We start from the raw sequence: 25,006 nt of genomic DNA, 5'->3' as shown, positions 1-25,006 counted from the left end.
CCATTCATTGTTCATGAGCCGCTCGGCTTGTTTACTTTTTAGAAATTACATGTAATCTGTCCTCTCGCAGGTCTGGCTACTGTAATTGGCCATAGCCACGGAGCAGGCCCTGCGAGTCTGCGTTTGTGCTGATGTCTCACAGTCAGTTCAGATTCTGGTCTCCAGACTTTCTTGCCTCCTCCATCTGTATTTCAGAAGGAAGGTGAGCAGAACTGCCATGCTGCTCTCTCTTCTTAGAGGCTCTGATCATGCCACTTAAATATGTAGTTCGATTGAGTCCCTGTGTGTCTTTCAGTTTGGGGCAGTGGTCCTCAAACCTCTGTGTGCACATTAATTGCCTGGTAGCTTCTGAAATGAAAATTCAAGAGCCCTCCCCCTCTTCTGAAATTTTTAGTAAATCTAGGTCAGGGTCCAGAAAACTGCATTTTCTAACTTAAATCTCTGTTGCTTCTCTCTCTCTCTTTTCCCCATTTTAAAAAGTTTTCTTGAAGTATAGTTGATTTTCAGTGTCATGGTAATTTCCGCTGTACAACAACGTGATTCAGTTATACACATACACACAGCCAGTCTCTTTCAGATTCTTTTCCCACATAGATTATCCCAGAATATTGGGTGGAGTTTGGTTGCTTCTGATGTAGGTGGTCTTTAAATTTGGAGAAATGCTGAGTTGGGTGTGGAGGAAAAATGGGAAAAGAAAGAAAATCCAATAGAAGTAATTATTTATAGAGAGTGGGATAGGAACGAACCAAAACCCAGCAAGTAACCTGAGCCTCTTTTCTATGAGATAAGGGAAATATGCCATGATGCTTTAAAAAAATGTTTAGTGTTTTCTTGCTGTGATTTAGATCAAACTCTCCCCGAAAGAGAACATACTTAGAGGATGACAAAATTCAAAGGGAATTTCTAGAAAGGTTAGAATTTGAGAAAGCATCTGACCATCACCAAGAAGCTCAAAGATGTCGTTAAATCAAGGAAGGTATCAGAGTTACCATCATGGTGAGGCAGAAACGAATCCAGCTAGGAACCACAAGGTTGCAGGTTCAATCCCTGGCCTTGTTTAGTGGGTTAAGGATCTGGCGTTGTTGTGAGCTGTGGTGTAGGTCGTGGACATGACTCAGATCCCGTGTTGCTGTGGGTAGGCCAGCAGCTACAGCTCCGATTCAACCCGTAGCCTAGGAACTTCCATATTCTGTGGGTGCAGCCCTAAAAGACAAAAGACAAAAAAAGAAAAAAAAAAAATCAAGGAAGGTGTCATGTAGGTATCGATTTGAAAAAGAATGTGCATTCTTGATTTAAGAGTTTTATAAATGGCTTAAAGATGAAGAGAGATGACAGAGGATTAATTCTTTACCAGAAATTCTGGTTATTCTGGTTATTGGGTCTGAAAGCATATTGTTAAATACAGTCCATATTTCCTGAAATAGTTCTAAGATCCATTATGTTTCCCCATGGTCTTTATAGTACATGCCATTTGGCCCTACTTTTTGGTTAGTTGAGATGTGATGGACTTGTAGAAGAGCATCAAAGTAGTTCCACTTGACTAAAGGAGTTATTTTCAGATTTCTGTCTCTCCTCTCTCTCCCGGTGTTTAATGTATATGTTCTAATCTATTTTCTTAACCTAAGCTTTTTTTTTTTTTTTTTTTTTTTTGGCTATGCCCATGGCATGTGGAAGTTCCCAGGCCAAGGATAGAACCTGCGCCATAGCAGTGACCTGAGCCTCTGTAGTGACAGCATCAGATCCTTAACCCGCTGCACCACAGGAGAACTCCTAACCTAAACTTTGATTTTAAATTCCATTTTAGAGAAAGAGTGCAGGAGAGACAGATGAGACAGACTCTATTTTAGAAAATGGGCCAAGAAGTGGCCCGTGTGGGATGGCTATTTAGTCGTAGAAAAGGAATAAAGGATTTATTTCTAGCTACCTACTGAATTTACTCTGTTTCTAGAAAGCTGTTTTTTCCACATGTTTCCTTAGGGGAACTTTATGTTCTATGTATACCTTGCAGAAGGATCTTGACACCTTTCTCCTAAAGTAAAAGGAATTTGGGGGGATTCTAAAATGATGGCTCTCATCAGCTTTTGTTAAATCCTTCTTCACCCTGCTCTAACCATCTCTTCATCAAAGTGTTTGTTTTTTGCATTTGCTCTACGGTAATCATGTACCCGGGTTGTTCGGTAGACTTTTCAGCACTGGGGTGTCATTTGATGAGCCCCCCTCCCTTTTCCCCATCCTCCACGCCTTCTTTTACTCAGGAAGATTTCAGCCTCTTAGACACTCTGCCCATCTGCCCGCAAGATCTTAGAGAACCTTCCTATCTGCTTTGTAAGTGTTGAGTATCATTATTGTCATTATATGAAAAGTCCGCCACACCCTCTCACTGCACCGAGAGTTCAAGTCAGTTTGGTTAGTAGATCACTTTGCTCTGCTCCCCGAGTGAATGCTCGCTCGGGCTGTTGCTGAGTGGCGCTGGAGCCCCAGAACCAGCTTCTACCAAGAAAGGCTAGACTCCTGTGACTTCTACCCGGCACGAAGGACCCAAGGCTGGGCTCACCACTTGCTCTTTTCACTTCAGGTGACCTCATTTCCTTGCTTGCCTGTATTTAAAACCATATCCCTGGTAGACCTCTTTTCTTATGAGTCTCTCGGTATTTCTAATTATTGCTCCACATTTTTTCTAAGTAAGTTATTCTAACGCATTTATTGGTCAACATAATAATGATTGGTGTTTCCAAAGAATACTTAAATTTGCCGAAATCAAGTCTAAATGCTTATAGGGAGAATCACAACATTCATCATCCCAAGTGTAGCATAAAAATTAGATAGCTGATAGATTTTCTTTGGGAGTATTTTAACCCTCAGATTTCTGGATTTGGTTTAACAGGTAGAAAAACTTATAAAATATTCGGTGAGCAGATTGAGTTACTAGAGGGAAATGTCTCTTCAGTAATTAAATAAGATTTATCATTAAACTTCATGTATTTTGACTTCTAATGATTTTATATTTACTTATCTGACTAGAAAGATGCATAGATTAACCTAATTCATAGGCTGTTGCTTCTTTATTTCTGTGTTTTAAGGTATATTTTTAATACTCAGACATATTTAAGTGTTTAATATCTCTCTGTTGATTTCAGTGATTCTTAGCTGAAAGATACTATCTTATGGTAGGTTTTATGTCTACTAAATATTTTAGCAAATGCAGTTTTTTTTCCCCAAGTTGGAAAAAAAGTTATGTGTTGAGAAACCCATGTTCTTGTTAACTCTGGGATATTGGAACATGGCTAAGGAAGTATTTCTAATGTTTCAGATAAGGTTCTAGTTTTGAAAACATCCCTGTTTGTTTTTTCAAATAGAATCTGTTGTACTTCTAAGTCCTGTATTTCCAAGGCAGAGTCGGCTTTCATAGCTTTGAGATTTTGGATTGAAATACTTAAAGAGAAGAAAATGACTCAAGGTTTTTTTCTGAAAGTAGTGAAAGGAGAAAAACTTATTACTCATCCTGTTCTCAATGAGAAAAATGAGGATCTAGGGAAATACCCTGAGTTCGACGCCAGTTGGTTTCAGCAGGCAGAGGTAGGCAGGGACCCAGGCTTCCTGCCACCCAACCTGGTGTCAACTCTCGTCTGCCACATCCACCCCCAGCTTCAGTGGGTTGTTGTAATCTCCAAAATTCAACCGTTTTGATCATTGTAATACCATTTTAGCTGCTCCTTAAAGCAGTGGCAATATGGTAACTTCACCCCAATCGCTGTCGCTTTTTAAGACATTTTTATTTTCAGTTATAAAAAAACACATTAAAAAATGTATGCTCTTACCCATTTTTAAGTTCAGTAATGTTCAGTGTACATGGTTGTGTCGCCCCCGTCTCTTTTGCTTCTCCATCAAATCTCTGCAGCATTGGAAACATCGGAAGGGGTTTATTCTGGCACCCAGTTGGGAAGGCGTGTGCCTTGCCTGTGTTTGCGCCTTCCTGGTAGTACGGACTTAATTACGTGGGATTTGCTCACCTGATCCGTGCAGAAGCTCCCACTTTAGTGCACCTTTGGAAATCCCACACCCCTTTCTACTCCCGAGGAAAAATTCTTTCCTGATTGTAGGTTCCCTGCTCAGTTTAATCCTGAGCATATGAACATGAGTCACCCTGGGTATGTGTGTAATCCCATTTATACCTTCCTTCCAACCTCCCTTTCATTTTTAAACTTAGGGGACTGGATCCCGAATTCCAGTCTAAGGTCCACTGATGTGAGACGAACTTAGGGACCTGGCGATGTTGAGATTTTTTTTATATTGTTTTTGGAACCAGCACTTTCTAGGCTACTGACAGTGAAGCTTCATGGCCTAAGTTTCACAATTCAGACTATGTGCGGAATGTCTGTGTGGATGAAGAAACAAGTTAAAGCTTTTGGGGGAGGCAGGGAGACAGAGGAATGGAAACTTTTAAGATAATCTGATTTTATGGGGGAAACTTTGAGAGTGTTCAGATAGGTACCAGCGTAGCTAGCTGGCTTTGTGATTTCTCTGGGTATACAAAGGAAATGTTCCGTATTGGGCTTGAGATAATGCTGAATAAATTTATTAACTGATAAATGAATATGTTCATAAACCTGCCTGTGATTCTAGTTTTCTTTTATCTTCCCAACATGTACCCAACCACCAATTCCATTCCTTCACTTGTGGAATGAAACTTATGTCACTGGGAAGTTATTTTTTAAATTGTATTTGTAAAGTACCTTGGAATCCGGAAGGTTCTTTGTTTGAATATGGTTCTGAAAGAATTGTCGATCGTTAATGCTTACATTTTTACACCCATAGAGGAATATAGGAGTGGGAGTAAGTTGAACATCCAAGTACTCCTTTTAAAAGACGACACACATTTGGACAAAGCCGGTTTCCCTCAGTGCTTATTTTAAATTGGCAGTCATTTAGCCAGCTTCAGTAATCTCACTTAGCAAGTGTTTGGCACGCCTGTTTTAACCTGCACAGGTTCAGTTCACACAAAGAAAGAGAGGGTGGGGTTACGTGACAGGAGCACCCTGTTAGCCTCATTACCATATTCTGAATAACTGTATTTGACTACTTGCCAGCAGATCTAGGCAATCTGGAGGCGAGGCAGGCCACGTGAGCCCTGGGCCCTGGGAATTTCTGGGAGGAGTGTAGAGATTCCAGCCTGTAAAATGTTTACTTTTTCTTCTTGGAGGGGAAACACTTTAGAAGATGCTATTTAGGCTACTTCTCTTACCCTCTGAACAAAATAACTTTATTTTTCTGCCTTCACATCTGCAGAAATTTCAGATCTTTTCTCGCCACCACTTTTTTTTTTTTTTAAAGAATAGGTACCATAGGAGCTCCCGTCCTTGCTCAGTGGTAGCAAACCTGACTAGTATCCATGAGGATGCCAGTTTGATCCCTGGCCTTGCTCAGTGGGTTAAGGATCCTGTGTTGCTGTGAGCCGTGGTGTAGGTCATAGATGCATCTCGGATCCCCCATTGCTGTGGCTGGGGCATAGGTCAGCAGCTACAGCTTCGGTTTGACCCCTAGCCTGGGAACCTCCATATGCTTCAGGTGTGGCACTAAAAAAAAAAAAAAAAAAAAAAAAAAAAAGGTACCATAGAACTTGTCTCAGAAATAGCTTTTGGTAATCTCTCCTGGACGAGTTTGAGTTCCTACTCTGCCTGGTTTTTGTCTTTGCAGAATTAGTCCTGAAGCTCTTTTTGTGAGCCTTGCTGGGGAAGCTCTTCTGCAGGCTTATCATGTGAACACAAATGATGAGAACAGGACAGACAGGATAAACGAGGGTGCCCGTGGAGTCAGCTCCTACCCAATGGATGCTCAGATCATCAAGATGGTAGTCCGGCTCACCTCTGCATAGACATGGTCTTTACAGGGTCTCATTTTGTGACCTGTATTACTTTTTTTTTTTTTTTTTTTTTTTTTTTTTTTTTTTAGGGCCGTACCCATGGCATATGGAGGTTCCCAGGCTAGGAGTCAAATCAGAGTTGTAGCTGCCAGCCTACACCACAGCCACAGCACCTCGGAGTCCGAGCTGCATCTGTGACTTACACCACAGCTCACAGCAATGCCAGATCCTTAACCCACTAAGCAAGGCCAGGGATCGAACCCACAACCTTGTGGTTCCTAGTCAGATTCATTTCCTCTGAGCCACAACGGGAACTCCCTGTATCACTTTCGACTTTTCTTTGATACCCTTCTGCCTGAAACCACAACTTTGGGCTCTAAAACCAGTTGGGGAGAAGTCACTTGAAACCAGAGATTCTTAGGTATTTTGAAGTAGTGCCTTTAAGGGTGAGGAGATGAGGCAGTGCTCATGCTTTTTAGTTCTTTAGGTCACATTTTGGGAGCAGCTTACTGATACTCAGGAGAGTATCAGAGTCACCAGGAGCTTTTCAAAAAACATATACTGTTTTTTTTCTTCCCATTTCCCTATTGCAGCAAAGGGTAAGGATGACAAAGAAATGTGGTGGCAGTTGAAGCTAGAATCTGTCGAAGCTGTGAGTGCTTCCACAGTGTGGTAGTTTCCATAGTTTGTGCCTCATGTTTACTCCTCCTAGGAATGGAAAGATAGAGCCTGATGTCACCAGCCCTTATGACTGGTGTGAAAGCTTCTGAAATAATAGGCTCAATGTACATTTAATGAGTCTCACCAATCAAGCACCTCTGATTGGTTCTTTTTTTTAGCTTTTTAATGTTCTTTTCCATCATGGTCTATCCCAGGAGACTGGATATGGTTCCCTGTGGTACAGCAGGACCTCATTGCTTATCCATTCTAAATGCAATAGTTTGCATCTACCAACCCCAAACTCCACATCCATCCCATTCCCTCCTCTCTCCCCCTTGACAACCACAAGTCTCTTCTCTATGTCTGTGAGAAGACTGATTTTTTTTTTTTAAGTCACTAATATGGAGCATCAAAAACAGGAAAGAATCAAGTTGATTCTAGCTATTGAAAAAGAGAAAAAAACTGGAGTCCCTGTCGTGGCTCAGCATAAACAAATCTGACTAGTATCCATGAGGACACAGGTTCGATCCCTGGCCTCGATCAGTGGGTTAAGGACCGGGCATTGCCATGAGCTGTGGTGTAGGTCGCAGATGCAGCTCGGATCTGGCACAGCTGTGGCTGTGGTGTAGGCTGGCGGCTGCAGCTCCGATTGGACCCCAGCCTGGGAACCTCCATATCCCTCTGTTGCGGCCCTAAAAAAGACATACATACATACACACATAAATAATAAAAAGAAAAAAACTTAAGAAAAACTGAGAACCTGTCATTCCCTTGTGGTTCAGCAGGTTAGGGATCCGGCATTGTCAGTGCAGTGATTTGAGTCACTGCTGTGGTGCGTGTCCAATCCCTGGCCTGCTAACTTCCACATGCCTTGGGCGTGGCCAAAAAAAACCTGAAAAACAAAAAACTCAGAACCTAAGAAAGAACTCTGGTACATTAAACTCAGTCCTAAATTTTTAACGAGCAGTATAATGAGCATATATGTACATTTTATATGCCAGGCATGTGTGTATAAATATATGTGCTTTTAAATTTCTGGGTTGAAGTTATTAAATTTTAGCCAGCTTTTGTTGAACTTCACTGGTTTCTTTATAATGTTTCCAGTGTTGTGCATGATTCTTAAATTTACACAATCACCATCTACTCTTCACTGATTATATAAATACAACTTTGATTCTTTATAGCTTCTTCCCCCCGGTTGATTCCTACCAGCCTGTTGAAAAGAAAGAACTTAGAGGTGATTGTAATCATGTAATTCAGGAAGCAATGTGGGATTAATATGAATAACTCGGATTATTAGTTCATTATTTTCCTTTTTTATTATAACATGTTAAATATTCCTGGGGCTTCTCTATTGTGTCAGTTTAATGTCTCCTAGAATTAATATAATATGGAATATTACCCGTTTCAGTACTTAGTGCATCTTTACCATCTCTGAAGGTAACATCTGTTTCTTAAACAAATACATGCACAAAACTATAAATCAGTTTTTACAAGTCCTATAACAGCACTGATGAAACTTGAGTTCTGGCACTTGGCCCACGTTTAAACTGATAGCGCCTGTGTGGGGAAGACGATACTAATTACCTATAATCTCTATAGGATGTGTTAATATTGTTAGGTTTGAATAGGAGTTACTCCATATGAGTTATCTGATTGCAGAAACGGAGAGAAATGTAAATATTGATTTTTGTGTCCCTTTGAATTCATCTTAGTGATTTACTAGCATATTGGAGATACACATAATAACCTTTTTGTTATTGTTGGCGCTTTTTGTATTCTCTTTACCCGAGATGTAAAGCGCTAGCAGGGGGGCCAGTCAACGGAAAGGCTGCCTTCAGGTGTAGTGAGGTTGATCTCATTTCACCGTCCTCGCAGCTTGGCCTCGGTCCTGTCAGCTCCCTCCTCAGCGCCCTGTTTACGTGTTATATAATCCAGACTGGCTTGTCCAGTTTGGTAGGTTTGTTATAAACTGCAGAGTTCAGTAGACGTGGGGTGACATTTTAAATGGCATTAAAACTTAACCCGTTCCCGGAGGAGTGATGTCACAGAGGAGCCCAGCTGTCAGGTGGCCCGGGGTCGGGGGGTGGGCGAGGGGTTGGGGGCGTTTCCATTTCCTATGAGGAACTGGAAAGCCACATGAAACTGAGCAACGCCTGGCCAAAGGACCACTCCTTCATGCAGATGACATCCAGCGCCATGTGGGAGAGCAGAAACGTCCGATACTAAGAGCAGGTGGTAACTGTCCGCTCATGAGGCGTGTACACAAGCAGGAACGGACAGACCAAACCAGTGGAACCATGTTCACTTGTCTGTGCCCAACATGGAAACAGTGAGGGAGGAAGGCCGTTTATAGTCTGGTCCTCCTCCTGCCTCCGTGGATGGAGGACGTGTCCACGCACTTGTGATGAACTCCCTTGAGGCCTGAGCACCGAAGGGTTGTGCTGACTCTTGGTGCTTCACAACCCCCGCCCCAGATTATAGGGTTATTTGTTTTCTGTCCTTGTCTGTTGAACGTCATGACTGAGGGGCGTCGTCTCATCGTATGCGAGTGCTCTAACCCTCTGTGGGGCTGTGTGTCCCATTCTCTGTGGAGTGTGTCCTTCTCATATTCATTTATTGGCAGCCCCTCCCCACCCCCTCGGAAATTGGGCCCTCCTGGGGGATATTCTGGAAGTCTTTTCTGGAATTCCTCTCCCCCTCATGCAGGGCTTCTCTGGGATGTGCAGGGGTTCCCAGGGGCAAAGAGTGTCAACCCAGAGTGACACCAATGACCTTAATCCCCTGTGTCCATCTCGGGGCTTCTCTTTGAGCAAAAAGACTGGGCAATCCTAACTGAGAAGGTCTCAGTTTAACAACAACCCACCTCCCCCCCTCCATGAGTCACTCTTCCTTCGAAACATCCTAAAGAAGGTTCTCATTTCTGAAAGACAGGTTGCAGCCTGCTTGATTTTTTTTTAGTACCCCTGCTTAATAATGATTTTAGAGAGTAGAGGAGGAAGTGGTTCTTTTATGAATGTGGCATAAACCTCCATAGCCTTGTGCAAATGATCTAACTTCATATGAATCCTGGCTTATAGACAGACGCTTCCTTTGTTATAACTAGATTCACCACTCTGTCCTTCTCTGAGATGATGAGAGAGAGATAATCCCCTGTATATCACATATATTTTAAAAAAAAAATCAGAATTCAGAGCTGAGAAAATTTTTAAACATTTCTCATTCTTCTGATTGATTTTTTTAGCAGTATTTTTGCTGTTTTAAATTTGTTTTTATTATTTGAGATCAAAAATACATTTTTATATTCTAACTTTTTATTTTTGAACCAAAACCTATATCCATGGAATTACTATCTTTTCAGTGGCTGACTGTTGGACTTTATAATCATAAGATTGTGAGACCTTTAGAAGACAAAATAGAGAATAAAATTTGATTTGGGACAAGGAGTTCTACTTGGATGCTGCAAAAATAGAAAGAAGAAAAAAGAGTGAATAATGCAACATAAACTCTTTTTCCTGTAAGTTCCTTTTTCCCTAACTCTTGCCATCACGCTAAAAAAAAAAGGGTTTGCTTGTGAGCTGCTTTTTCTCAGAATCCTGCTGCTTACTGTTAGTAAGAATTTTTTTCCTGTGCCAAAGTTTTGTTTTTCATGTGATTTCTACAGTAATTTGGGTCTTACTGAGAACTTTTTTTTGGTGAAGTACAGTGGTAAAAGTTGTTGATTAAAAGCCAAAAGGAAAATGTAATATGAACTTCTCTACAATTTAGTTGCAGTGACTGGGGACATTAAATGCATTCTCTGAGGTGAGTGAAGTTAGGTTATTGTAAGAGGACTATCAATTCTAGTAGATAAAATGTCTGAGTGCTTGTTTCTAGTTTCAAAAATTCCTTTTTTTTTTTTTTTTTTCCTTTCCTACCTGGTCTTCTTCCCAAGGATACGCATTTTTAAGATTTTTTTTATTATGCAAATAGAGGGTGATGGTTCTGACTAAGCCAGCTTCGTGGAATGGCACCACCCCTTCTTTGGGAATAGTTAAACAGGGAGATGAAAAGTTAAGTCCTTGAAGGGACCAACTGGAATTCTTGAGCACTAGGATACCTTACAGCATGTGAGAAAGTAACTGAGTGATTTTAGGGCATGGCCAGTGTTTTGCGTCTCTCAGCCTGATAGGAAAAAAATAAATCCTATTTTAGATACTTGTATTGAAACAGCATGGTGGTACATTCATCCTATCATTCCTCTTTTTTTTTTTTTTTTTTTTTTTTGCTTTTTAGGGCCGCACCCGCAGCATATGGAAGTTCCCAGGCTTGGGGTTGAATCGAAGCCACAGCTGCTGGCCTACACCACAGCCCAGCAATGGCAACTCAGGATCTCAGCTACGTCTGCAGCCTACACCACAACTTGAGATAACGCCAGATCCTTAACCCACTGAGCAAAGCCAGGGATCCAACCCACATCCTCATGGATATTAGTTGGGTGATTAACTCAGAGTGACTGCTGAGCCACAACAGGAGCCTCCCTATCATTCCTTTTGAGTGAGAATTTCAGAAATGCTCAGTAACATCTTATTTAGCCACTCACTCTGACTTCCTCACTTACGGGTAGGATCTTACAGTGTTTGTTTGCTTTGTAAATCTTAGAGTGGCCTTTGACCAAAGGTAATAAAATGTCATGTGAGTTGGTATTATATCAGTCAGGATTCTCAGTCATAAGCAACAGAAACTTCTGGCTGATTTCATCAGGAAAGTTTCTCAAGGCTATTAGGTAGCTCACAGTTTCCCTGGGAAAGCTGAAATCCTAGCTTGGGACCTTATCATCTCCGAGCTAAACTGGTCCAGGGAACATCACTCCTGCCTCCTGGACCGTGACCTGGACCTGACATCCTACAGCATCAACGTCACTGACACCACACACCAAATGCTGCCACTCTTGCCTCGGTAAGCTGCTTGCGATGCCCCAACCCCAGACCCAGGTTTTTGTACAGTATTCATTGAGATTTCTTAAGATGCAAAAATCTGGAGTGAATGTGTTTGGTGGAGCCAATGGATCCAATCACGTGCCTTCACTGTGTTGCAAGGTGTCGGGGTGGCTAAGAAAACAAAGATCTGGAGTTTTCTGCTTTTGTTATATTAGGGTTAAGGATTTTCCAAACATAGGAGGAGGAGATTCCCAGGCTGGACAACCTGAAAAAATCACATAGGTCTCCTGTTCCTGGCATATTAGAGATAGAGGTGAAAGGATTACTAAGGACAACAGTTACCTTCCCACAGAATTTCAAAAATAAAATCTCTGCTACAAATAGGAGGAAAAATGTCATTGAAAAACCAATACTTTCCTAGTGCAGACAGCCCCCTTACGATGTGACTTACAGTTTTTTGACTTGACAGTGGTGGAAGAGAGATCCGCATTTGGTAGAAACTGTACTTGGAATTTTTGCATTTTGATCCTGTGCAGTACGATCCTCTCTCACAATGCCAGGCGGCGACCGGGACAGCTCCTAGACAGCCATGCGGTCACGGGGGTGAACAACCGAAATGCACACAGCATTTCTCTATGTCACTTTCAGTATAGTGTGCAACACGTTTCATGAGCTATTCAACACTATTATAAAACAGGCTTTGTGTTAGATGATTTTGCCCAACTGTAAGCTAATGGAAGTGTCCTGAGCACATTTAAGGTGAGCTAGGCTAAGGTATGATGTTAGGTGTACTAAATGCATTTTCTATTTACATTTTCAGTATATAATGGGTTTATAAAGATGTAACTCTGTTGAAAGTCACAGATCTATATTCTCATAACAGCAGCCTCCACAGACGGAAGAGCAAGCACTCTGTTTATTGAGCAACTGTTGTGTGCTGGGTGGTGGTTTTTTGTTTTTTTTTTGTTTTTAATTTATCTCCTCATTCACACACAACTTTGGAAAGTAGGTATTCTTGCCACCATTTTTACAGATAAAGAAACAGATGCTCAAAGTAACTTCCCAAAGGCACACTGCTGCTGTATGGCAGTGTTGAGATTCAAACCCACTTGTGGCTGCTTCAAAACCCCTGTTCCTTCTGTTGTACCAGGTTTCCTCCTCACAGAAATTTGTGGAAGAGCCAAGATGCCTTCCCTGATTTAAACCACAAAGTTGTGTGGGTGCTTCTGCATCGTTTCCTTCATAACCCATTACTTATCGTTAACCTGAGTCGGGAGATGCTTCCAGGCTTAGGAGGGTGATTGCAGCTAGAGCTATAGGTTCAGGGGCCACAGAATGCAAGTGTCAGGAGTTTGCTGGAGGCACAGCAGGCTGGGGATCCATCCAGCATGGTTGCTGCTGAGGCACAGGTTCTATTCCTGGGCCAGGAACTTCTGTGTTACACAGGCACCACCAGAAAAAAAGAAAGAAAGAAAGAAAAGAAAAGAAAGAGTCCTTGGGTGCTCTGGGCATTTACACTTTTGTGTGGAGAGAGTTTGTAGCGTGAGTAGATCTGAAGGAGAGGAGCCAGCAGTAGAGACTGATTTTTCCCTTGGTAGCAGGAGATCCTGTTAGGGAAGCCAGAGATCATAGTTTAAGAAGGAGGTGTGATTGGGAGCCAGGTGCTTCAAGAATCAAACTAGGATGAGGTGGAAAATAGACCATGGGGGTCCACCAGCCACGCAGGAAGCTGTGGTGGCCTTCTGGAACAGGCCATTGAATCTTACCCTCCTCTGTATCTGAATCTTACCCTCCTCTGTGAATCTGGTAGAAATGCCACTCTGTATTTTAGGTTCACATACTCAATGGACCTATGCAATTTTGTGTTTAAAATTTTTCTTCCTTTTTTTAGAGGATGCTTTGGTTTTGGTGGACACCCTGGGACTAGAGTGTGTCCCATGCCCATTCTGGAATCACGCTTTGCTTATTTAGAGGTCATCGTCCCTCAAGAATGACTTTGATTGGTTGCCTCTGTTATTTTATGTCTGCCTCCTTCCTACTCAGGTGGTTCTGTGACACCTTCCAACCACTTGCGCTGTTTATCTTTTTGCAAATCAAAAGAGCCTAATGTCGTCATCCTTGTAATGAAGCTTCAGAAAGGACAAGTGGTTAAAATTTAACTATTTGCAGTTTATTTAATTTCTCTCTCTTTAGAATATACAGGCATCAGAGTAGAAGTATTCCTGAGTGGCTTATAGAAAACGAAGGGGGAAATGAAGAGGTGTTGGGATAGACGTTAATATTTCTAAGGTTAAATGTCCATAGCAGAGTCTGTCTTCGGTGCGCCCAGAGTGGAGGGCCTTTTCCTGGTTTAGGTGCAGCCTTGTCCATCCCCAGTCACTGCATGATTGTCCTTTGTCCCCCGCTCTCTGCGCCCTGTGGTCCCTGCTACAGTTCTAGTGTCTGCAGTCCACTCCCCAGCCCAGGTCAGTGCCGGTCATCTCACCGACACTAGTTGGCTTTGGGATCTTTTTTTTTTTTTTAAAAAAAGGTCAAACATGAAAGCACTCCCTGCATCTGCTTTTTGGTTATTTGTGTCTCTTACCTCTTCTCACTCCAGTGACGAAATTAATGTAGATAGAGGGATGATACCTTAACATTTTCTTATACTCTGTCCTCTTCTGCTCATCAGACCTCTCCCTGCTCCCCCTCACCCTGTTCTCCTTTCTGACCCTTCAGCGTCTGTCTTCCCTGTTATAAAAGCTGTGTCAGTTATGGTCTCTGCTGTGCTCCCCGGGGCTAGGCTAGCAGAGTTCCCAACGTACAGAAAATGCTCCATCCAAATAGGCCTATGCTTAGTGGTTGAGAGGAACCGAAGGCAAGTTTGGGGGTGGGAGGGAGAGAGTAAGCCATTATTTCTCTCTCATTCCTGACAGCTTTTACCCTGGTCTGATTTCTTGCTCGCCATCCCCCCATCTCTCATCCTGAAGGAGCCTTCAGCAGCAAGAGGCTTCCCACCGTGGGGTGCTGGGCCTGTTTTCCCAGGGCACGTTTTTCTGCCTGGTGGTTAGTCTGTTGGAACTATGTACTTAAGGAAGTTTTTGTGGGCTGGCCAGAGAAGTGAGCCTCTGTGTATGCACTGCTTCTCTGGGAAAATGCATTTTTGCTTCAAATGAATCGACTTCCATACAGACTTTTGGCTTATATCCTTTCCATTAGTTGGGGACTGCCATGGCATGATCTCCCGTTCGGGCTTTTATTCATTACTAATATATAAATGAACAATAAGCCATTTCTTTGGAGAAGGAACAGAGCCAGAAGTCTTTCCTTGTGAGATTACAAACTGTTACATTAAGATGAATTTCATTCATCCTGCAAGCATGGTACTTTCATTTCAAATGTATTTACAGAGGGCCTGGCACATTGCTGGGCTCTGTAGGAGGGATTCACATGTGAATAAAATAGGGACTCTGTCCCTGTGAGGTCACAGTCAGGTTTCCATTTAAATAGGAATTGCACTCATGTAGCGCACAAGGTCAGGTCGTGTCTAGCTGTGATACTCAGCAATTCTGTGGTTTTGAATTGCTCTTATTCGTTTACCCATTTTCCTTGTCATATGTGGTTCTCTTATAAAATGTATTTTTAGATAATGTTGCAATAATAAAGCATATTGACATTCATAAATAACAATTAGTAGCAATAACTTCACCTTTATAGCTTTTAAGTAATTCTGAATTTGCTTTTTTTTTTTTTTTTGGCATGTTCCTGGGCTAGGAATCGAACCCATGCCACAGCAGTGACAACACCAGATCCTTAACCCACTAGGCCACTGGGAGACTCCTAAATTATCTTTATTATTGAGAAGGAAAAATGTGGGAGCAAACCACTTATTTTTATTCCAGCTTTTTATCATAAAAAGAATAAAGCTTGACACATCATGAAATTGCCATAAAAATAGAGTGATAAGGGCTTTATTTTGAAAGTATACAGATTTCTCAAGGACAGTATATGTGAATGTGGGATTAATAGATATTTTAAAAGTGCTTTTCTGTAACTTCCAAACATTTTACAGCAAATGTATGTTCTTCTTCCACTGCCCTTATTATACACACATGCATACAACATGGCATCTCTTCAGATATGTAAAAATATTTCAGTGAGATCTCCTTCTTTCCCCACATCATTTACCCATGCATCATAATAAATACTTGATGAGCAAAACCTAGTTTCTGGGAACTGGAATGTGGGAAATCTGGATGTTTATATAAAAAATTCTGCAGATATTTATAAAGTGTACTTAGAATTCCCTGGAGTAAAAAATAATTGGGTTGTGTGGAAATAGTCTGCCTTGAAACTTGGAAAAATTACCTGGTAGTTAATTTCAACTCTGATCTGTACCACAGACTTCTTTGTTTCTGGACCTCTTTTATTTTTAAATAAAAGTCTGTAGTTCATGTAATATATTAACTCTTTCTGGCAAGTGAAGTAATTACTGTTTCCTCTCAGGATCTGAACAGAAATAAGTACCATATCTAGCTTCTGGAATTCTGTTTAGTGATCAGGGTTATCAGGATAATCCCAAAATTAGTGCTTAAACTTGGATTTGCAAATACATTTTGGGGTGTTGTTTTTCCTCACTACCATGACTACTAATTAACTATGTTTTATTGCCTTGTTGGTTTCTCATTCATCATTTTAGCAGTTTCTTTTCATGTAAAAATCAATCTTAGAATTTTCTTATGGTGCAACGGGTTGGGTTGCTGCTCTGGCGAGGGTTTGACCCCCTGGCCTGGGAACATACACATGTCTCGGGGTGCAACGAAAAAAAAAAAGTCAGCCTTTAGCTAGAATCTGGTCCCCCTGGTTATAAGAAACTGAAAATTCACATTTTAGGAGTAGTTTGGTTCTAGTGATAGAACAATTCATAAATTATACAGCAGTTTGCTTCTGTGAGCCTTTAAATATTCTGTGCTGTGGTAGTTGATAGAGAATGATAATTCACATGGGCATATATCGCAGCGTTTCTGCTGACAAAAAGAGGTCCTTATCTAGAGTTGGCAGGTACCTTGAATTATTTAATTGGATGCATATGAACTTGGTTTAATTGATACTTGTTATCTCACCTTTATAGAAATGAAAGGTAGAGGCTCTTCCTCAAGTTTTTTTGGAAGATTATTATTTGCCTTTTAGGAGAAAATCATATTATGGCGAGGTAATGAATCAAATTTAAAGTGAAGGAACTGCCTTTCTTAATAACTGACACATAATAGGTACACAATAAGTAATCCTTTTACTTGTGCCGAAGAGAGTAAATATTCAGACTAGTTCAGATCATCTCACAGTCCACAGATCTGCACATTGTATGACATTTTCCTTCTGGTTGTGCTTAAGTACGTGCACATGGTACAAGATTGGTAAGCTTTTTATCAATTGATGTGCATCTGTATTTTTCACTTTCATTTCCTTTTACTACTAAAAAGAACATTTGGCTAGATTTTTCCTTGTAATGAGTCAAATTTTGCTTCTACTTGAGTTTTTCCTAAGTTTATTTCTTCTATACCAAAACACAAAATCAGATGTCTATGGTAACTATAACCCAGAACAGGAAACTGTTAGCATTTTCAAGTCTTCACATCTTTCTCAGAGGAAGACAGAATAAAGCAAATACTCATATAAGCCCACTTTCTATAATTAAGAACAAATAAATGGGCCACCAACACAAAACAAAAACTGGCATCAGAAAATTCATGATGGGTCTTTTTTATATGGTTTTAGAAAACATATACATTGTATTGTATGTATATGAATGCAGCCCCTGAGTTTCAATTAAAATGCCATTTGAAAATTAAACCTGGGCATTCCCATTGTGGCTCAGCAGGTTACGAACATGACTAGTATCCATGAGGATGCGGGTTCAATCCCAGGCCTCATTCAGTGGGTTAAGGATCTGGTGTTGCTGTGACTGTGGAGTAGGCTGGCAGCTGCAGCTCCAAATCAACCCTAGCCTGGGAACTTCCTTATGCCCCAGGTACGGCCAGAAAAAGTTAAAGAAAGAAGAAAGAAAGGAAGGGAGGGAGGGAAGGAATTAAACTTGATGCCTTATAAAAGACACTAATCGCTCTCTTTTTTTTTAATTTTGTCTTTTTAGGGCTGCTTCTGTGGCATAAGGAGGTTTCCAGGCTAGGAGTTGAATCGGAGCTGTAGCTGCTGGCCCATGACATGGCCACAGTCACTTGGGATCCAAGCCACATCTGCAACCTACACCACAGCTCACAGCAATGCACACCACACCCACCACAGCTCACAGCAATGCCGGATCCTTAACCCATTGAGCGAGGCCAGGATCGAACCTGAGTCCTCATGGATACTGGTCAGATTCATTTCCACTGAGCCACGACAGGAATTCCCAAGGACACTAATCTTTTTTTTTTTTTTTTTTTTTTTTTTTTTTTTTTTGTCTTTTGTCGTTGTTGTTGTTGCTATTTCTTGGGCCGCTCCCTCGGCATATGGAGGTTCCCAGGCTAGGGGTCGAATCGGAGCTGTAGCCACTGGCCTACGCCAGAGCCACAGCAACATGGGATCCGAGCCGCGTCTGCAACCTACACCACAGCTCACGGCAACGCCGGATCGTTAACCCACTGAGCAAGGGCAGGGATCGAACCCGCAACCTCATCGTTCCTAGTCGGATTCGTTAACCACTGCGCCACGACGGGAACTCCACCAAGGACACTAATCTTTTATACTAACTATTTTGTGTTCAAATATGAAAAAGCTTCATGTAACTTATTTATTTTTTAATACCTGAAATGAAGCTGACTTGGAAAGTTAAGAAGAGAGCCAGTTAGGAAAGTTTTAAGGCAGTGAACCTTAAACTTAAAAATTTTGACCTGCAGTTATGTTTTATGTTCTGTACCTTTGTGGTATTCTCTATACATAGTTAATACATATGCCTAAGTGCAAAATATGTTTGATGCACTAGCCTAGATATTCAAATTCTGTGTCAACATAAATATTAAATGGATTAATTTATATTTTCTGCAATAGCTCTATTAAGATATAAATCACATACATTAAAGTTTACCCTTTAGTTGTGTAAGTATACAGTTCAGTGGTATTTATTAGATTCATAGAACTATTTATCCATCACCACCATCTAATTCCAGAACATTTTCATCACCCTGAAAAGAGGAACCCTGTACACATTTAGCAGTAACTCCATCTCCCTGCAACCTCTTCCTCCCTTAGGCAACCAGTAATCTACTTTCTGCCTATATGGATTTGCCCATCCTGGCTCTTTCATGTAATGGAATTATATGTGGCCTCCTGTGTCTGTGTTCTTCCACTTGGCCTAATGTACGCATGTATTTATCTATTGATTGATTGACTTTTAGCCACACCTGCAGCTAATGGAATTTCCCAGGCTAGAGGTTGAATCAGAGCTACAGCTTCTGGCCTACACCACAGCCATAGCAACGCTGAGATCCAAGCCAAGTCTTCAGCCCACACCACAGCTCATGGCAACAGCAGATCCTTGACCCACTGAGGCCGGGGACCTGACTCGCATCCTCATGGATACTAGTCGTGTTCCTTACCACTGAGCCACAATGGAAACTCCTCGCCTAGTGTTTTTAAAGTTCGTCTGTGTCGGGGCATGTATTAGAATGCCATGCCTTCTTGTTGCTGAATAATCTTCCATTGTATGGCTAGATCACAATTTGTGTATCCAAAATGGATTAAATTTATTTATTTTTTTATTTTTTTTTTTTTGTCTTTTGTTGTTGTTGTTGCTATCTCTTGGGCCGCTCCCGCGGCACATGGAGGTTCCCAGGCTAGGGGTCGAATCGGAGCTGTAGCCACTGGCCTATGCCAGAGCCACAGCAACGCGGGATCCGAGCCGAGTCTGCAACCTACACCACAGCTCACGGCAACGCCGGATCGTTAACCCACTGAGCAAGGGCAGGGACCGAACCCGCGACCTCATGGTTCCTAGTCGGATTCGTTAACCACTGCGCCACGACGGGAACTCCTAAATTTATTTTTTAATTGAAAATTTTACAATCCTCACACCCTCTGGAATTTTCCCAGGCTGCTTTCTCTTACCTCTCTGTCCATGACCCATACCTTTCATAGCTGGGTTTTCATTGTAGTCTTTCCTTGTTCGAAGACTCTTTCAAAGGCTGCTTCTTTTTTGAATATTTTTTTCTTGATCCCTTGAATAGTAAGTAATCTTTTCCTTCAGATTGTCACAGTGTTTTGTGCCACAGTTTCTAACTTGTGCCTTTGATTATGTATACACTTATCCCTCACTTCGAATTTTAATGCATGAGACAGAGACATTTCTCTACAAGAAATAGCCTTACAAATAGCCAAAGATCAATAAATAGTTTTTAAATTAATGAGTGAGATCATTTGAGATCACCCGGATGTCATAAGACTAAGGCCATAACTGATAGTTAGTATTTCTAGTCCAGATGCCAAAAAACTTCCAGAAATTAAGGAAGATAACTACATTTTTGGGAAAACAGAACAAAACAAAACAAAACACTCTGTTTTCCTATTACTGGCTCAGTGACCTAGGGTCTAGCACCTAAATGGAACTCAATAAATATTTGTCGAACTGGACCCAGTATCTGGTGACAGGACTGGGGAAATCTTCAGTGTCTCTAGAAAGGAAATTGTGTATTTATAAATTTACGTAGAAGCCCCAGGTTTAAATGGGAGAGAATCAGCAAGAACATATGCAGTCCAGTGGGGAATGTGTGGGGAGAGTATTTCTTGGCAGGAGAGCTGCAGAGCAATTGCTTCTCACTTTTATATGAGGTGCAGCCTATTTGCATATGTCATTAAGTGTTTGCTTTTTTCTTCTCCCTTCTAGAGGACTAAGTGCCAGTTGCCAGTTACCATTGAAGCCTTAATAAAACAGACTGTCATACGTTCTCCTCTAAGTGTAAGGGCTCGAGGGTAACCTCTTTTATCTTGTTTGAAGCCAGATTCGGACCAACCTTAAGTCAAGGGTCAAGCTGCAAATTCTGATAAGGATCTCAGTTTTGATGATGGGCCCATCCACAGATGCTCCCCTTGGGTGCAGCAAAGCAAGGACTTTGCTTCTAGGGTAGTGTTTTCAGCCCCATCTGCAGGGCTTTGAAAAGGAAGAAAGAGGTTATTGGCAGGTCCTGTTTTTGAAGAAAAAAAGAATGAACGGGGATCCCTGCCAGTGTGGCAAAGAACATATTTTAGTGCTAGCGTGGCAAAGAACTTCTTATATTTTGGTGCCAATTACTTTATGTGGTCAGAGATTCGAGACGCGAGCCCCAGGTGGGACAGGACAGCAGCCCAGTGATGGAAGAAGTAGGCGTCCAGGCTCTTAGGGTTCGCCTAATTTCTCTTTTTTCCATAACGGAGGTTGCCCCCAAATAGGACTGTGCTGTTTCGGGAGTAGATAATGCTATTCCATCATCTTGTGATTACCCAAAACTTAGATATTTAAAACAGTTTGAAAACCTGTTGCAGAGGAAGTAAAAAGTTTTGTGGCTTTCGTTTGTTTTATCCTCTCCATTTCTACCCATCTGAGTTGCTGCAGATATGCCAAATTTCTATAAGTGTATACAATTTGAAATATTTTAACTATGACACATAAGTTGTTCTTGGCAGTAGATTCCTATGGAGGCTTTTCTTCATATTTTGCACAGCCCTCAAGATTTTGTTCCTTTTTATTTGATAACTTTAAAAGTTGCCCTTATTTTCCTTTGTCAAACTTCGTCTGGCTTTATGTGTTCTTTTCTTACCTGGCCTTTTGTTTGTTTAATGCTTGCTGTGGCACTGGCCATATAAAGGAATACTTTTTCCTACCAAACATTTTCATTCATTCTACACCACTCATTCTGTTCGCAGTGAGAAAAGGCAGTATCTCCCTGCTGTTTACATTCTTTAGAAGATAAAAGGCAATGCAGGGTGAAAATAGCTTATTGCTCTAGCTCCCACAGAACGGCAGCCTCTGTGGTAGATGGAAGAGAGGAGTTTGGTGTTTGCTATTTGACAAACTCGTTTTTGGAGAAAGAAGGTCATACATACATGATATGTTGGTCACCACTGTTGGTGTCCACAATCTGATACTAACTAGCTAGGTAACACCTGACATCGCTTCCTCCTTCTGAAGGAGTGATTGGGTGTGAAGCCCAAAGGCTTGCTAAACCGGGAAACTGCTGTTAACTGAACGCACAGGAAATGGAGCTGCTTAATCAGTTCTGCTGAGACACGAGGGTAAACTGTGCAGGCTGCATTGTCTCCCCGATGTCGTGACTGGTTTTGAAAACCGGCGTCCAATAAGTGAAAGGCCTAGTGTTATCACAGCAGCACTAAAACTAATGAATAAGAATGAGAGAGTTGGCTGAATAGAAAGAGGCACAAGTAACAATTCGAGCTTGCACCAGAGCTCTCCAGAACCTGCTTTAGGTGCCCCCCACTCCCTGTCCCTGGAAGCCTTCAGATAGAAAGCGGGCGTGTTCCCACTTAGCTGGTGCATTGATCGATCAGGGCCTGGTGGGAAGCAGGTGGCATGCTCAAGTTGGATAAATTGGGGAACATTTCCTTAAAAGGCTGCTTACTCAAATCAAGCATATAGTGAGAATACAACTCAACTAAGAGGGGTAGGCAAAGGCCAGCCCCTGCCCCTGACTTGGAAAGCGGAAGGAACATTACCAGACCCGAGAGGGGTGGCAGGAGGGTGGCCGTGCAGAAACAGCTGCCTGGCAGGGGTTGAGGGCTCTGGCTGGCCGAGGGAGGGTGCAGCCGGAAGCAGCCCCCTGCCCTCAGGCTCCTCTCTCTCTTATCCCCGCTCACCAAACCCATCCCCCAGCTAGAGAATCCGCTGTGATGCAGCCTTTACCAGTTAGCCTCCCTCAGCTAAGAATAGGGCAGGACCAGGGGGAGAGAGGATCTGGAGGGGTGGCTGGAAATTGTCCAGCACGGATGCTGTAAAAGCGACTCCTGTGTTGAAGGGACATCCCTGTCTTCCCCGTGGATACTGTGGAGCTTGTCTCTATGAGGAATCACTGACTCAAAAATCCTTGTGTGACTCAGCTCAGGCAGCCAGCAAGTACAGACTTCCTAGTTATCCAACATCTAGTTTAATATTTTCAGTTGTAGAGAAGCTGATCTTACTTTAAGAAGCAGCTTGTTCCATGGTGGAACAGCTCCAGTTATCAGGGAGGTTTTTCTTGCATTGAAAGCTGCCTTCCTGTAACTTAGAGTGGTTGTTTGTTCTCTCTTTTGGAGCTGCATGAACAAGGCTACTCTCTTCCGCTTTATCTTTTGTCTCCCTTACAGCTTTTTTGTTGGTGGTTGTTTAACAGTCATTCGTTTTATTCAGCCTGTATTTACTGCATGACTGCTAGGTTCTAGATGCAGGCTGTTCAACTGTGAACAAGACCAAACTCCTGCATTCCTGAAGCTTATGTTCTAGTGGATAGAGGTGCCTTGAGCAAAGAAGCATATCCTGTGATGACTGACCGGTGGTGCTAACTGCTGAGACGATCAGCTGTTAACCTCTTTCACAAGAGAAACTCAAATTCATTATGAGTCAACTGTGTAATGCAGTTGCCAAAAAGCCTCATTCCATCTTAGGCTGTGTAAACAGAATGCCCGACTCTAGAAAGGTTGTGTTTCCTCTGCTTTCTTACTGTTCAGCTGGACCTGGAGTACTGCACTTATATTCAAGAAGGACATTGGCAAACTAGAACTTGTTCAGGGGGTGTCCCAGGATAGTCTTTTAAAAAAAATTTATTCAAGTATAGTTGATTTACTGTGTTGTGTTCATTTGTGCTGTACAGCAGAGTGATTCAGTTACACACACACACACATTGTTTTTCATATTTTTTTCCATTATGGTTTATCACAGGATATTGACTATCATTCCCTATGTTCCCAGGATAGCCTTTTAAATACTTGAAGAAAGCCATCATATACCCAGAGAGTGTTCTTTAGGCCACACCTTCCCAGTTTTATCAACAGTTTCTCAGATGGTATGATTTCTGGACTCTTAACCATCCTGGTCTTTCTCTAGATTATTCATTTCGTCTGAAAATTGTGCTGCTCCCAGAATTTACCTTGATTCTCTAGATGTGGTTTCAACGTGGATAATGCCTGTAGTCTGCTTCTTCCCTTCCTTGGTCTGGTTATTTAATTTTAGTAATGCAACCATGGATTTTGAATTTCCTTTTTTTTTTTTTAACAGCTGTGTTGCTCCTGACTCTCAGTGTTAAAGTACTATTAAGCTTGGTCTCCAGCATTTCTTTTTGTACAATTTATAATCTTTTTGTTTTGTTTTGTTTTGTTTTTGTTTTTGTTTAGGGCCGTACCTGTGGCATATGGAAGTTCCCAGGCTAGGGGTCACATCAGAGCTGCACCTGCTGGCCACAGCAACTCGGGATCTGAGCCATGTCTGCGAACTACACCACAGCTTACAGCAATGCCAGATCCCGAACCCACTGAGCGAGGCCAGGGATCAAACCCACATCCTTATGGATACTAGTTGGATTCACTTCCCCTGTGCCACAAGAGGAGCCCCCAATTTACGTTTATACTTAAATATGGGGCTCAATATCTATCTCTATTTAAAATGCCATCTTGGAGTTCCCTTGTGGCTCAGCTGGTTAAGGAGCCAGCTGGCATTGTCACTGCTGCGGGGTGGGCTCCATGGCCCAGGAACGTACACATGTCCTGAGCATGGCCAAAATAAATAAATAAATAAATAAATAAATAAGATAAAAATGCCGTTTCGTTGCCATCCACATAATCTTCTACATTAAGATTCTTTTGAATATTATCTTCCATCTGACTTTGTGCCATTTACAAAATTAATAAGCCTATTCTCAAACTTCATCTATGTGATTAACATAATTATTCAATTAGAAAAGAATAATGCCACCAGCCCATTCCTTCAGGTTACAGCAGCTCAATAATTAGTACTCTTTTAGGGTGGGGGCTTAAATAATTGAGAATACCCTTAGCTATGTCATCTAGCTCACATTTCTTCATTTTATCCAGCAACTTTTGAAAAATGAAGAGACATACTGTTGGTGGCCTTTCTCTCTGATACCAGGCTTACCAAAAGACATATTAGGATAATTTGACATGACACTGGAAACACAGCCACTGGTGCTCCCTCTTCCTCCAAGTCTTTATAGTCTTATCTGCTTGAAGATCAAGGCAGAATTTGTGTTTGAATTGATACGAGGCTTGGCTGTCTGTGGTTTTACCATCTTGGTATATGTCTTTTCTGGAACCTCTACCTTCATGGGTTGAGAGCTTGCAAGCAGTAACCCCCATGGATCTTGAGGAGGAGATGAGGCTAAAACTTAAAAGTGGTCTCTATTCCCTCTTTTCTGGGTCACCATTTCCAGCTTTCAGTCTCTTCCTTGATTAATTCCCGGACATTGAGGTCAAAGACAAGTTGAATAATTGGGCCTTCTGACTTGGGTGAAGTGAAGGTTGTGTCACCTTCCCAGGATTTTTTATCTTGCTTCTGATACAGCTTAAAGTGGGCGGGGATGCAGCAGCAGGGGCTGCGGCTGGCGGCCCCTGAGGTCTT

The 25,006-nt window shown here is 41.9% G+C and overlaps 1 protein-coding gene and 1 long non-coding RNA gene across 20 annotated transcripts in view; both read left to right on the top strand.

The window, feature by feature from the left end:
• Positions 1 to 25,006, top strand: part of GAB1 (GRB2 associated binding protein 1) — a 131,346-nt gene that overhangs the window by 13,758 nt on the left and 92,582 nt on the right. For 4 of the 19 annotated variants that reach the window (XM_084972814.1, XM_084972807.1, XM_084972811.1 and 1 more), the window contains exon 2: positions 9,882 to 10,037. The exons of 14 other annotated variants lie outside the window; for them this stretch is intronic. The gene's annotated coding sequence lies outside the window, so the exon portion shown is untranslated. Of the gene's footprint in view, positions 1 to 5,912; positions 6,030 to 9,881; positions 10,038 to 25,006 lie in introns of those variants that run through there. One more of the 19 variants, XM_084972819.1, reaches the window with a different exon arrangement.
• Positions 2,418 to 6,936, top strand: LOC146400938 (uncharacterized). Its single transcript, XR_014812896.1, has 2 exons — positions 2,418 to 5,401; positions 6,113 to 6,936. It is a non-coding gene; the product is annotated as an uncharacterized LOC146400938 (long non-coding RNA).

Source organism: Sus scrofa, chromosome 8 (assembly GCF_054392235.1).
Source record: "Sus scrofa isolate SSC_HxYL_T2T_F1_AM1 chromosome 8, Sscrofa_HxYL_maternal_Yorkshire_Landrace_v2.0, whole genome shotgun sequence".
NCBI lineage: Eukaryota > Metazoa > Chordata > Mammalia > Artiodactyla > Suidae > Sus > Sus scrofa.
This window is presented reverse-complemented; position numbering and strand designations above follow the sequence as displayed.